Source organism: Heterodontus francisci, chromosome 34 (genome assembly GCF_036365525.1).
Source record: "Heterodontus francisci isolate sHetFra1 chromosome 34, sHetFra1.hap1, whole genome shotgun sequence".
Taxonomy (NCBI): domain Eukaryota; kingdom Metazoa; phylum Chordata; class Chondrichthyes; order Heterodontiformes; family Heterodontidae; genus Heterodontus; species Heterodontus francisci.
In genome coordinates, this window is record NC_090404.1 from 14,019,079 (window position 1) to 14,031,111 (window position 12,033).

The window sequence follows — 12,033 nt, forward strand, 5'->3', positions numbered from 1 at the left end:
TAATTTTACCTTCGACAATGGAACTTATTTAGCCATTGTTTGGGTTTAGCCATTGGCAGGGGAATGGGAACCAAATGAAGAGGTCAGTGGACAGTCAGGAGGTAGTAACGAAAGCCTGTAAGGAACTAGATAATGAAGTCAGCGTGACTAAGGGGAAGAGTAGGCCGGGAGCAGATGATGAACGCAAAGGGAGTGGTGGTCTGAGGCGCATTTGTTTTAATGCAAGAAGTATAGTAGGTAAGGCAGATGAACTTAGGGCTTGGATTAGTACCTGGGAGTATGATGTTATTGCTATTACTGAGACTTGGTTGAGAGAAGGGCATGATTGGCAACTAAATATCCCAGGATATCGATGCTTCAGGCGGGATAGAGAGGGAGGTAAAAGGGGTGGAGGAGTTGCATTACTGGTCAAAGAGGATATCACAGCTGTGCTGAAGGAGGGCACTATGGAGGACTCGAGCAGTGAGGCAATATGGGCAGAACTCAGAAATAGGAAGGGTGCGGTAACAATGTTGGGGCTGTACTACAGGCCACCCAACAGCGAGCGTGAGATAGAGGTACAAATATGTAAACAGATTATGGAAAGATGTAGGAGCAACAGGGTGGTGGTGATAGGAGATTTTAATTTTCCCAACATTGACTGGGATTCACTTAGTGTTAGAGGTCTAGATGGAGCAGAATTTGTAAGGAGCATCCAGGAGGGTTTTCTAGAGCAGTATGTAAATAGTCCAACTCGGGAAGGGGCCATACTGGACCTGGTGTTGGGGAATGAGCCTGGCCAGGTGGTTGAAGTTTCAGTAGGGGACTACTTTGGGAATAGTGATCACAATTCCGTAAGCTATAAAATACGCATGGACAAAGACGAGAGTGGTCCTAAAGGAAGAGTGCTAAATTGGGAGAAGGCCAACTATACCAAAATTCGGCAGGAGCTGGGGAATTTAGATTGGGAGCAGCTGTTTGAAGGTAAATCCACATTTGATATGTGGGAGGCTTTTAAAGAGAGGTTGATTAGCGTGCAGGAGAGACATGTTCCTGTGAAAATGAGGGATAGAAATGGCAAGATTAGGGAACCATGGATGACAGGTGAAATTGTGAGACTAGCTAAGAGGAAAAAGGAAGCATACATAAGGTCTAGGTGCCTGAAGAAAGACGAAGCTTTGAAAGAATATCGGGAATGTAGGACCAATCTGAAACGAGGAATTAAGAGGGCTAAAAGGGGTCATGAAATATCTTTAGCAAACAGGGTTAAGGAAAATCCCAAAGCCTTTTATTCATATATAAGGAGCAAGACGGTAACTAGAGAAAGGATTGGCCCACTCAAGGACAAAGGAGGAAAGTTATGCGTGGAGTCAGCGAAAATGGGTGAGATTCTAAATGAGTACTTTGCATCGGTATTCACCAAGGAGAGGGACATGACGGATGTTGAGGTTAGGAACAGATGTTTGATTACTCTAGGTCAAGTCGGCATAAGGAGGGAGGAAGTGTTGGGTATTCTAAAAGGCATTAAGGTGGACAAGTCCCCAGATCCAGATGGGATCTATCCCAGGTTACTGTGGGAAGCGAGAGAGGAAATAGCTGGGGCCTTAACAGATATCTTTGCAGCATCCTTAAACACGGGTGAGGTCCCAGAGGACTGGAGAATTGCTAATGTTGTCCCCTTGTTTAAGAAGGGTAGCAGGGATAATCCAGGTAATTATAGACCGGTGAGCCTGACGTCAGTGGTAGGGAAGCTGCTGGAGAAGTTACTGAGGGATAGGATCTATTCCCATTTGGAAGTAAATGGGCTTATCAGTGATAGGCAACATGGTTTGGTGCAGGGAAGGTCATGTCTTACCAACTTAATAGAATTCTTTGAGGAAGTGACAAAGTTGATTGATGAGGGAAGGGCTGTAGATGTCATATACATGGACTTCAGTAAGGCATTTGATAAGGTTCCCCATGGTAGGCTGATGGAGAAAGTGAAGGCGCATGGGGTCCAAGGTGTACTAGCTAGATGGATAAAGAACTGGCTGGGCAACAGGAGACAGAGAGTAGCAGTGGAAGGGAGTTTCTCAAAATGGAGATGTATGACCAGTGGTGTTCCACAGGGATCCGTGCTGGGACCACTGTTGTTTGTGATATACATAAATGGTTTGGAGGAAAGTATAGGTGGTCTGATTAGCAAGTTTTCAGATGACACTAAGATTGGTGGAGTAGCAGATAGTGAAGGGGACTGTCAGAGAATACAGCAGAATATAGATAGATTGGTGAGTTGGGCAGAGAAATGACAGATGGAGTTCAATCAGGGCAAATGCGAGGTGATGCATTTTGGAAGATCCAATTCAAGAGTGAACTATAGAGTAAATGGAAAAGTCCTGGGGAAAATTGATGTACAGAGAGATTTGGGTGTTCAGGTCCATTGTTCCCTGAAGGTGGCAACGCAGGTCAATAGAGTGGTCAAGAAGGCATACGGCATGCTTTCCTTCATCGGATGGGGTATTGAGTACAAGAGTTGGCAGGTCATGTTACAGTTGTATAGGACTATGGTTCGGCCACATTTGGAATACTGCGTGCAGTTCTGGTCGCCACATTACCAAAAGCAGGTGGATGCTTTGGAGAGGGTGCAGAGGAGGTTCACCAGGATGTTGCCTGGTATGGAGGGCGCTAGCTATGAAGAGAGGTTGAGTAGATTAGGATTATTTTCATTAGAAAGATGGAGGTTGAGGGGGGACCTGATTGAGGTGTACAAAATCATGAGAGGTATAGACAGGTTGGATAGCAAGAAGCTTTTTCCCAGAGTGAGGGATTCAATTACTAGGGGTCACGAGTTCAAAGTGAAAGGGGAAAAGTTTAGGGGGGATAAGCGTGGAAAGTTCTTTACGCAGAGGGTGGTGGGTGCCTGGAAAGCGTTGCCTGCGGAGGTGGTAGACGTGGCCACGATAGCGTCTTTTAAGATGTATCTAGACAGATACGTGAATGGGCAGGAAGTAAAGAGATACAGACCCTTAGAAAATAGGCGTCATGTTTAGATAGAGGATCTGGATTGGCGCAGGCTTGGAGGGCCGAAGGGCCTGTTCCTGTGCTGTAATTTTCTTTGTTCTTTGTTCTTTGTTCTTTGTTACTACACATGCAGGAAATAGTCCTGGAACTTGTTCCTGTTATTGTTCTGTTTCTTTAACTTTTCTTGGTTTCTCTATGACTCCAGGAGAAACAGATAACCTTGCTCCAGCCAAATCATTCATTGGGAGTAGGTCAATTCCCTCTCTTCTTCTTTTGGGCCTCCTTATCTCGAGAGACAATGGATACGCGCCTGGAGGTGGTCAGTGGTTTGTGAAGCAGCGCCTGGAGTGGCTATAAAGGCCAATTCTGGAGTGACAGGCTCTTCCACAGGTGCTGCAGAGAAATTTGTTTGTTGGGGCTGTTGCACAGTTGGCTCTCCCCTTGCGCCTCTGTCTTTTTTCCTGCCAACTACTAAGTCTCTTCGACTCGCTCAATTCCCTCTACTGGCAATCAATGGACAACTCCTAGATACCATTCCAGGCATTAGGTCACACTCTAGGTGCACTCAATACAAAGGTACAGGTATATACTCCCCACCAATACCATTAACTAAAACTTTAGCATTCAGTGTGCTGTCTGGTGGAAATGTTATACCTTTCCCCAGCAAAAGAGTTTGGGTTGCTCCTGTATCCCGAAGTATAAAGATAAGTTTGCTTGCCTCACTTGAGGGATATGGAGTTACTTTTCCTTTTGACAAGAATTTATTATAACTTACAGGTATCTTAGTCTCAACCTCTACACTCACTTTAGTTTTTGTATCTGATTTTCAGCTGCCATTAAAGCTGCAGCCTGTTCTGCAGTACTCTCGGTCAGAGCCCCTTTCTTTTCATTAGCTTTGTGTACCCCAACAAGTCACATAGGTTTACCTCGCAAATTCCAGAATTCTGAACGATGATATCCCACCTTGAGGCAATAGCAACACTTTGGCTTGCGGACCTCAATTCTACCCTCAGCAAATTCATTTCTGGTCCGAGGAGGGGATCCTGTGACGTTCTGAGCTGTTCCTTCTTGTCCCCAATTACTTGCCTTCCTTTCACTCTCCCACTTTCTATCCTTTTTGGGTTTGTGGAATTGATGGAAAAAGGGTTTTGGCTTATTCAAAAGCTCAAAATCATCAGCGAATTCTGCTGCTTGTTTGGCTTTTAAAACCTTCTGGTTCTCTATGTGAATTCTCACTGCTCGGGGGATTGAATTTTTAAACTCTTCCAAGAGAATCAGTTCTCTAAGGTTCTCATACGTGGCTTCCATCTTTACTGCCCATAGACAATGACCAAAATTAATTTGTGTTTCCCGCTCAAATTCTATATAAGTCCGCCCAGCCAATCTCTGGAGGTTCCAAAACTTCTGTCGGTAAGCTTCAGAGACTAATTCATATGCAGCGAGAATAGCCTTTTTTGCCATCTCATAATCCGCAGAATCCTCTTCAGAAAGCATGGCATAAACTTCATGGGCTCTGCCCATCAACCTGCTTTGCATAAGCAGTGTCCAGCTTACCTTTGGCCATTGCATTGGTATGGCTATTTTTTCAAAACAAATGTAAAATGCCTCCACGTCCCTTTTCTCAATCTTAGGGAGAGCCTGTATAAGTGCAAAAAGCTTTTTGCTGGGTCCTGGGCTGGATTCAGATTCTACCTGACCAGAATTGTCCCTGGAGTTAAGACTACACCTTTGTCTTAGTTCCATCTCTTTTAATCTAAATTCCCTCTCTTCTCTTTCACTTTCTCTCTGAAATGCTCTATCTTTCTCCCTTTCCTCTTTTTCATATTCAAGTTTTCTTATTGCTATTTCTTTTTCTGTTTCCTGTTGAAGCCTAAGATTTTTTCATTTTTTGTTCCTAGTCAAGTTTTTTTTCACGTCTATCTGGATCTTAGCCAATTCCACTGACCCATCTTCTTCCTCTTCTTCTTCTTCCAATTTTAAATGTTGGGCTATTACGTCAATTACCTCCCCTTTTTTTTAGCACTTGTTTAAAATTCTAACCGCAATTAGAGTCATAGTCATACAGCATAGAAACAGGCCCTTCAGCCCACCACGTCCGTGCTAACCATAATGCCTATCTATACTAATCCCACCTGCCTGCATTAATTCCATATCCCTCTATGCGTTGCTCATTCAAGTACCTGTCCAGATGCCTCTTAAAATGTTATTACTGTTCCTGCCTCCACCACCTCCGCAGGCAGCTCATTCCAGATACCCACTATTCTTTGTGTGAAAAATTTACCCCTTTGATCCCCTTTAAACCTCCTCCCTCTCACCTTAAATCTATGCCCTCTAGTTTTAGTCACCCCTACCATGGGAAACAGACTCTGGCTATCTACCCTATCTATGCCTCTCATAATTTTATGTACCTCTATCATGTCCCCTCTCAGCCTCCTTTGCTCCAGGGAAAGCAGACCCAGCCTATCCAATCTCTCTTTATAACTCAAGCCCTCCAAACCAGGCAACATACTTGTGAATCTTTTCTGCACCCTCTCTCGCTTAATCGCATCTTTTCTGCAGTGCGGCGAACAGAACTGCACACAGTACTCCAAATGCGGCCTAACCAACGTTATGTACAACTGTAACATGACGTCCCAACACTTGTACTCAATGCCTCGGCCGATGAAGGCAAGCATGCCATATGCCTTCTTCACCACCCTGTCTACCTGTGTTGCCACTTTCAGGGAACTATGTACTTGCACCCCAAGGTCTCTCTGTTCAACAACACTCCCCAGGGCCCTGCCATTCACTGTATATGTCCTGCCCTGGTTTAACTTCCCAAAATGCATCACTTCACACTTGTCTGTGTTAAATTCCATTTGCCAATCCCTTGCCCACTTTCCCAGTTGATCTATATCCTGTTGTAACCTTAGACAACCTTCTTCACTGTCCACTATACCACCAATTTTGGTGTCATCTGTAAATTTACTAATCATGCCCCCTACATTCACATCCAAGTCATTAATATGTATGACAAACAACAGAGGGCCCAGCACTGATCCCTGCAGCACACCACTGGTCACCGGCCTCCAATCTGAAAAACAACCCTCCACTACCACCATCTGCCTGCTATCACCAAGCCAATTTTGTATCCAATTTGCTCGCTCATGCTGGATCCCATGTGTTCGAACCTTCCGGACCAACCTACCATGTGGGACTTTGTCAAAGGAGTTGCTAAAGTTCATGTAGACAGCGTCCATCGCCCTGCCCTTGTCAATCCTCTTGGTCACCTCCTCGAAAAAAATCAAATTCGTGAGACATGATTTCCCACACACAAAGCCATGCTGACTATCCCTAATCAGACCATGCCTTTCCAAATGCACATAAATCCTATCTCTCAGAATCCCTTCCAATAACTTTCCCACCACTGATGTAAGGCTCACCGGCCTGTTGTTCCCTGGCTTATCCCTGCTGCCCTTCTCAAATAAAGGCTCAACATTAGCTATCCTCCAGTCTTCTGGTACCTCACTCGTGGCTAACGATTATACAAAAATCTCTGCCAGGGCCCCAGCAATCTCCTCCCTTGTTTCCCATAGCATCCTAGGATACACCTGGTCAAGCCCTGGGGATTTATCCACCTTAATGCACTTCAAAGCCTCCAACACCTCCTCCTTTGTAAAGTTGATATGCTCCAGGATATCAGTGTTCCCTCCCTTGAACTCACTAGCTTTCATGACCTTCTCCATGGTAAATACTGACGAGAAATATTCATTTAAGACCCCGCCCATTTCCCGTGGCTCCACACATAGATTACCACACTGATACTTAAGGGGACCAACTCTCTCCCTAGCTACCCTTTTACTCTTAATATACTTACAGAATCTTTTAGGATTCTCCTTTATCTGATCTGCCAGGGAAATCTCATGGCCCCTTTTTGCCCTCCTAATTTCCATCTTAAGTGTACTCCTACATCCCTATACTCCTCGAGAGACCTACTTGATCCCAACTGCCTATACCTGACATATCCCTCCTTCTTTATCCTGACCAGACCCTCAATATCCCTTATCAACCAAGGTTCCCTAAACTTTCCAGCCTTGCCCTTCAATCTAACAGGAACATGCCGGCCCTGAACTCTTCCTATCTCACTTTTAAAAGCCTCCCACTTGCCAGATGTCCCTTTACCTGTCTCTCCCATTCAACCTTTGAGAGTTCCTGTCTGATGCCATCAAAATTAGCCTTCCCCCAATTTAGGACTTCCAGTTGAGGACCAGTCCTATCCTTTTCCATTACTATCTTGAAGCTAATAGAGTTATGGTCATTGGTCCCAAAGTGCTCCCCCACTGACACATCAACCACCTGCCCAGCCTCATTTCCTAAGAGGAGGTCGAGTGTAGCCCCTTCTCTAGTAGGGCTATCCACATACTGCTTCAGAAAACTATCCTGGACACACTTAACAAATTTTTCCCCGTCTGATCCCCTCGCACTAAGGCAGTCCCTTTCAATATTAGGGAAGTTAAAATCACCTACTATTACAACCCTATAATTCCTACACCTATCTGTGATTTCCCTACATATATGCTCCTCCACTTCCCTCTGACTATTGGGGGGCCTATAGTAGAATCCCATCAAAGTGATCACCCCTTTCTTATTTATAAGTTCTACCCATATGGCCTCACTGGACACACGCCCCCCCCCCCCCCCCACTCCCGGGATATCCTTTCTAAGTACTGCCGTGATGCCCTCCCTAATCAATAGTGCAACTCCCCCTCCTCTCTTACCTCTACCTCTGTCATGCCGGAAGGATCGGTACCCCGGAACATTGAGCTGCCAGTCCTGCCCATCTCTCAACCAAGTTTCCGTAATAGCTATAATATCACAATACCATGTACCAATCCATGCTCTGAGTTCATCTGCCTTACCTGTAAGGCTTCTTGCATTAAAGTAAATGCAGTTTAGCTTACCAGACCTTCCACTCTCCCTGTCCTGCCTCTGCCCAGCCTGCCTACTGGACTTACTTGCTTTAACCTCTATATTTGCCTCAACTATCTCATCTGAGAGATGACTACTTTGGGTTCCACCCCCCTGCAAGACTAGTTTAAACCCTCCCGAGTAGTACTAGCAAACCTCCCCACAAGGATATTGGTCCCCCTCCTGTTTAGATGCAACCTGTCCTTCCTGTACAGGTCACCTCTGTACCAGAAGAGATCCCAATGATCCAAGTAGCTAAAGCCCTCCCACCTACACCAGCTCTTCAGCCACGCATTCATTTGCCTTATCCTCCTATTCCTACCCTCACTAGCACGTGGCACAGGAAGTAATCCTGAGATTGTGCTGCCAATTCGTTTAATTTAACCTTAATTAAAGGTTTCAAGTCACTGAGGGACACATTCTCCTTACCCAGCGAAGCTACAGCAACTGCTAATGTCATTCCAATGGTATCGCCTTAACACTATTATATGAGAAACCTGGTACTTTTATTTTATTTTCTCTTTCAAATTATTACACCCCTCACAATTAACATTATTAGCATTGGATTTGAATCCTGCCAAGAGCCCCCAATTAATATGTTGTGACCAAGGCGGGAGTAATGTACTGTTAATTCAGTCCCACTATGCCACATGTCACAGCTTATTAGTAAAGTTTTCCACCTACCGGAGAATAGCCAAATTAAACACTCTGTTCGTCCCACAGAATAAAGCACACCAAACCAGGTTTCTTTAAACAACAACAAAAATAACTATGTATTAATAAACTAAGTCTTAAAAAAACAATGAGATTACTGTATGCGTGAAAGGATTCTTTTCAAACTTCATATTCTTCCTAACCCTCATGCATGCACACATACGTTCAAAAAACAGTTAACTGGGGGAAAAGCATGTTTTGGTTTCCAGCTGTTTCTTAAGAATAAAAAGAAAAAATACAATGATTGAATTTATCACTTTCTGGTAGGATGTTTTATGGTAAGGTGTGGTGTCCCAGAGTCGAATAGTTGGATGCCACTTGAAGTCTCTGCAGGTGATATTGATGAACAGTCTGTGATGGGTAGGCTTTCAAGGCAATTCATCTGCAGCGAGCGTCACACAGAACTTTCAGCAAAGGGTGCTGGAACAGGTCTGCTTGTTTTGAAGTAACAGTCTATCAATCGAAGCTTTCTCGATTTTCCAGGATCTCGCAAAACACAAGAGGCAACAGGAATCATTCTTGAGGCAGAGATTCTTCAGAGAGTGGAGGCAATAGGAATCTGCTACCTTTAAAAATGCAGGGTTTCCGCTCTACAAAGCAATCTTCCTCCACAGAGCATAGCAACTCCTCTTTTCCTGGCTCTTTTCTCTCTCCAGGGGTCTTTTCCTCTCTCCAGGCAGGTGACAGCCGCACCTCAAATGTAGAATTTCTTTCCAAGGTATGTCGGTCTTCCTTTTCAGAGAGAGGTCTATTTTCTGGTCTGCAAGCAAGTCCCAGCCATATATTTCTGCTTCCTGCCTGTCTAGCTTACTGGTCTCACAAAACAAAGTGAGGCACAAACTCCAACAATAAGTCTCTCTTAGAGACCTCTGCTGCACTGTTTGGAACAGGTGTCTTGCAGTCTGTCGCACTCAGTTCCAGCACCAAGGTTCAGCATTCAGTGCTCAAAAAGGGAGGGAGACAGAAAGCAGGAAACTACAGGTCAGTTAGCTTAACATCTGTCTTAGGGAAAATGTTAGAAGCTGTTATTAAAGACATTATAGCAGGACATTTCGAACAATTCAAGGTAATCAGGCAGAGTCAACATGGTTTTGTGAAAGGGAAATCATGTTTAACCAATTTATTGGAGTTCTTTGAGGGAGTTACATGTGCTGTGGATAAAGGTGGATGTATTGTACTTAGATTTCCAGAAGGCACTTGATAAGGTGCCACATCAAAGGTTACTGCAGAAAATAAAAGCTCATGGTGCAGTGGGTAACATATTGGCATGGATAGAAGATTGGCTCACTAACAGGTAACAGAGAGTAGGCATAAATGGGTCATTTTCTGGTTGGCAAGATGTAATGAGTGGTGTGCCACAGGGATCTGTGCTGGGGTCTCAACTTTTTACAATTTATATAAATGACTTAGATGAAGGGACTGAAGGTCTGATTGCTAAATTTGCTGATGACACAAAGATGGGTAGGAAAGTAACCTGTGAAGAGGACATAGGGGGCTACAAACAGATATAGATAGGTTAAGTGAGTGGGTAAAGACCTGGCAAATGGAGTATAATGTGTGAAATTGTCCATTTGGCAGGAAGAATAAAAAAGAAGCATATTATCTAAATGGTGAGAGATTGCAGAGCTCTGAGATGCAGAGGGATCTGGGTGTCCTAGTGCACGAATCACAAAAGGATAGTATTCAGGTACAGCACGTAATTAGGAAGGCTAATAGAATGTTATCACTTATCATGAGGGGATTTGAATACAAAAGTAGGGAGGTTATGCTTCAGCTATACAGGGCATTGGTGAGACCACATCTGCAGTAGTGTGTACAGTACTGGTCTCCTTATTTAAGGAAGGATGTAAATGCATTGCAGGTGGTACATAGAAAGTTTACCAGACTAATACCTTGAATGGGTGGGCTGTCTTATGAAGAAATATTGGACAGGCTAGGCTTGTAGCCACTTGAATTTGGAAGAGTAAGAGGCAACTTGATTGAAACATATAAGATCCTGAGGTGTGTTGACAAGGTGGTTGTGGAAAGGAATTGCAAGTGATTAGGTAGACAGGTGAGAGAAGTCCCACCCAGCTGGGGGGCAGTGGAGAGATGTTGGAGGATGGTGGTGTGGTCAATTGGGTCAAGGACTGCAGACAGCTCAAGAAGGACATGGATGGATTGTTTACCCTTGCCACAGTCACATCGGATGTCATTTGTGACTTTTATAAGAACCATTTCTGTTCTTTGGTGAGGGACAAACCTGATTTGAGGTATTCAGACATGGAGTTCTGAGACATATGGGCACGGATTTGGGAGGCAAAAGCATATTTAAGGACTTTGCAGAGGAAAGGGAAATTGGAAATAAAAGCAAGAAATGCTGGAAATACTCAGCAGGTCTGGCAGCAACTGTGGAGAGAGAAGCAGAGTTAACGTTTCAGGTCAGTGACCCTTCTTCAGAACTGGCAAATATTAGAAATGTAAAAGGTTATAAGCAAGTAAAGCGGGGGTGCGGCAAGAGATAATAAAGGAGAAGGTGCAGATAGGACAAGGTCACAGAATAGCTGACCAGAAGGTCGTGGAGCAAAGGCAAACAATATGTTAATGGTGTGTTGAAAGACAAAGCATTAGTACAGATAGGGTGTTAACGGACTGAAAATTGAACAGCCGCTAGTAAAAACATGAAAAAAACAGTGGATAAGCAAACTGAACAAGCTAAGCTTCTCTGTCTACAGATGCTGCCAAACCTGCTGAGTATTTCCAGCATTTCCTGTTTTTATTTCAGATTTCCAGCATCCGCAGTATTTTGCTTTTATTTAAGGGAAATTGGATATGGGATGATAGTTTGTAAGGACAGTGGAGGGGTTAAGGGTCAGTTTTTTGAGGAGGGGAGGGTGATGACGGCAGATTTAAAGGAGAGAGGGACAACACTGAAGAGAGAGAACCAGTAACAATATCAGTTAACATGGAGAAGTTAGGTGGTCAGCAGCTTAATGGGAATAGGGTTGATGGAGCAGGAGTTGCGTCTCATTGCCAAGATGAGTTCGGTGAGGGCATAAGAGAAGACAGGAGAGAAACTAAAGGGCGAGGGCAGCGGGGAGCGTTAGAGGCAGTTTGGCCCAGTGGGCTAATGGAAGGGAGGGATGCTTCAGAAGCCGCTGATCATAGGAAGGGATGGAGGAGACAGGGGAGAGGGGTTTTATAAAACAGTTAGAAGGAATACTACATCGAGAGATAGATACATAGATTGAAGGATAGAAAGTGCCTGGTAATTGAATGGTGATTCACAGTTAAATAATATATTTTGATGGTGATAGATAGAATGAAAAATGTGTAGACATACAGCTAGATAAATAGACAGGTATCAAGTACATGAGTAAATAAAATTGATAGCTGCAGGTAGAAACTAATTAT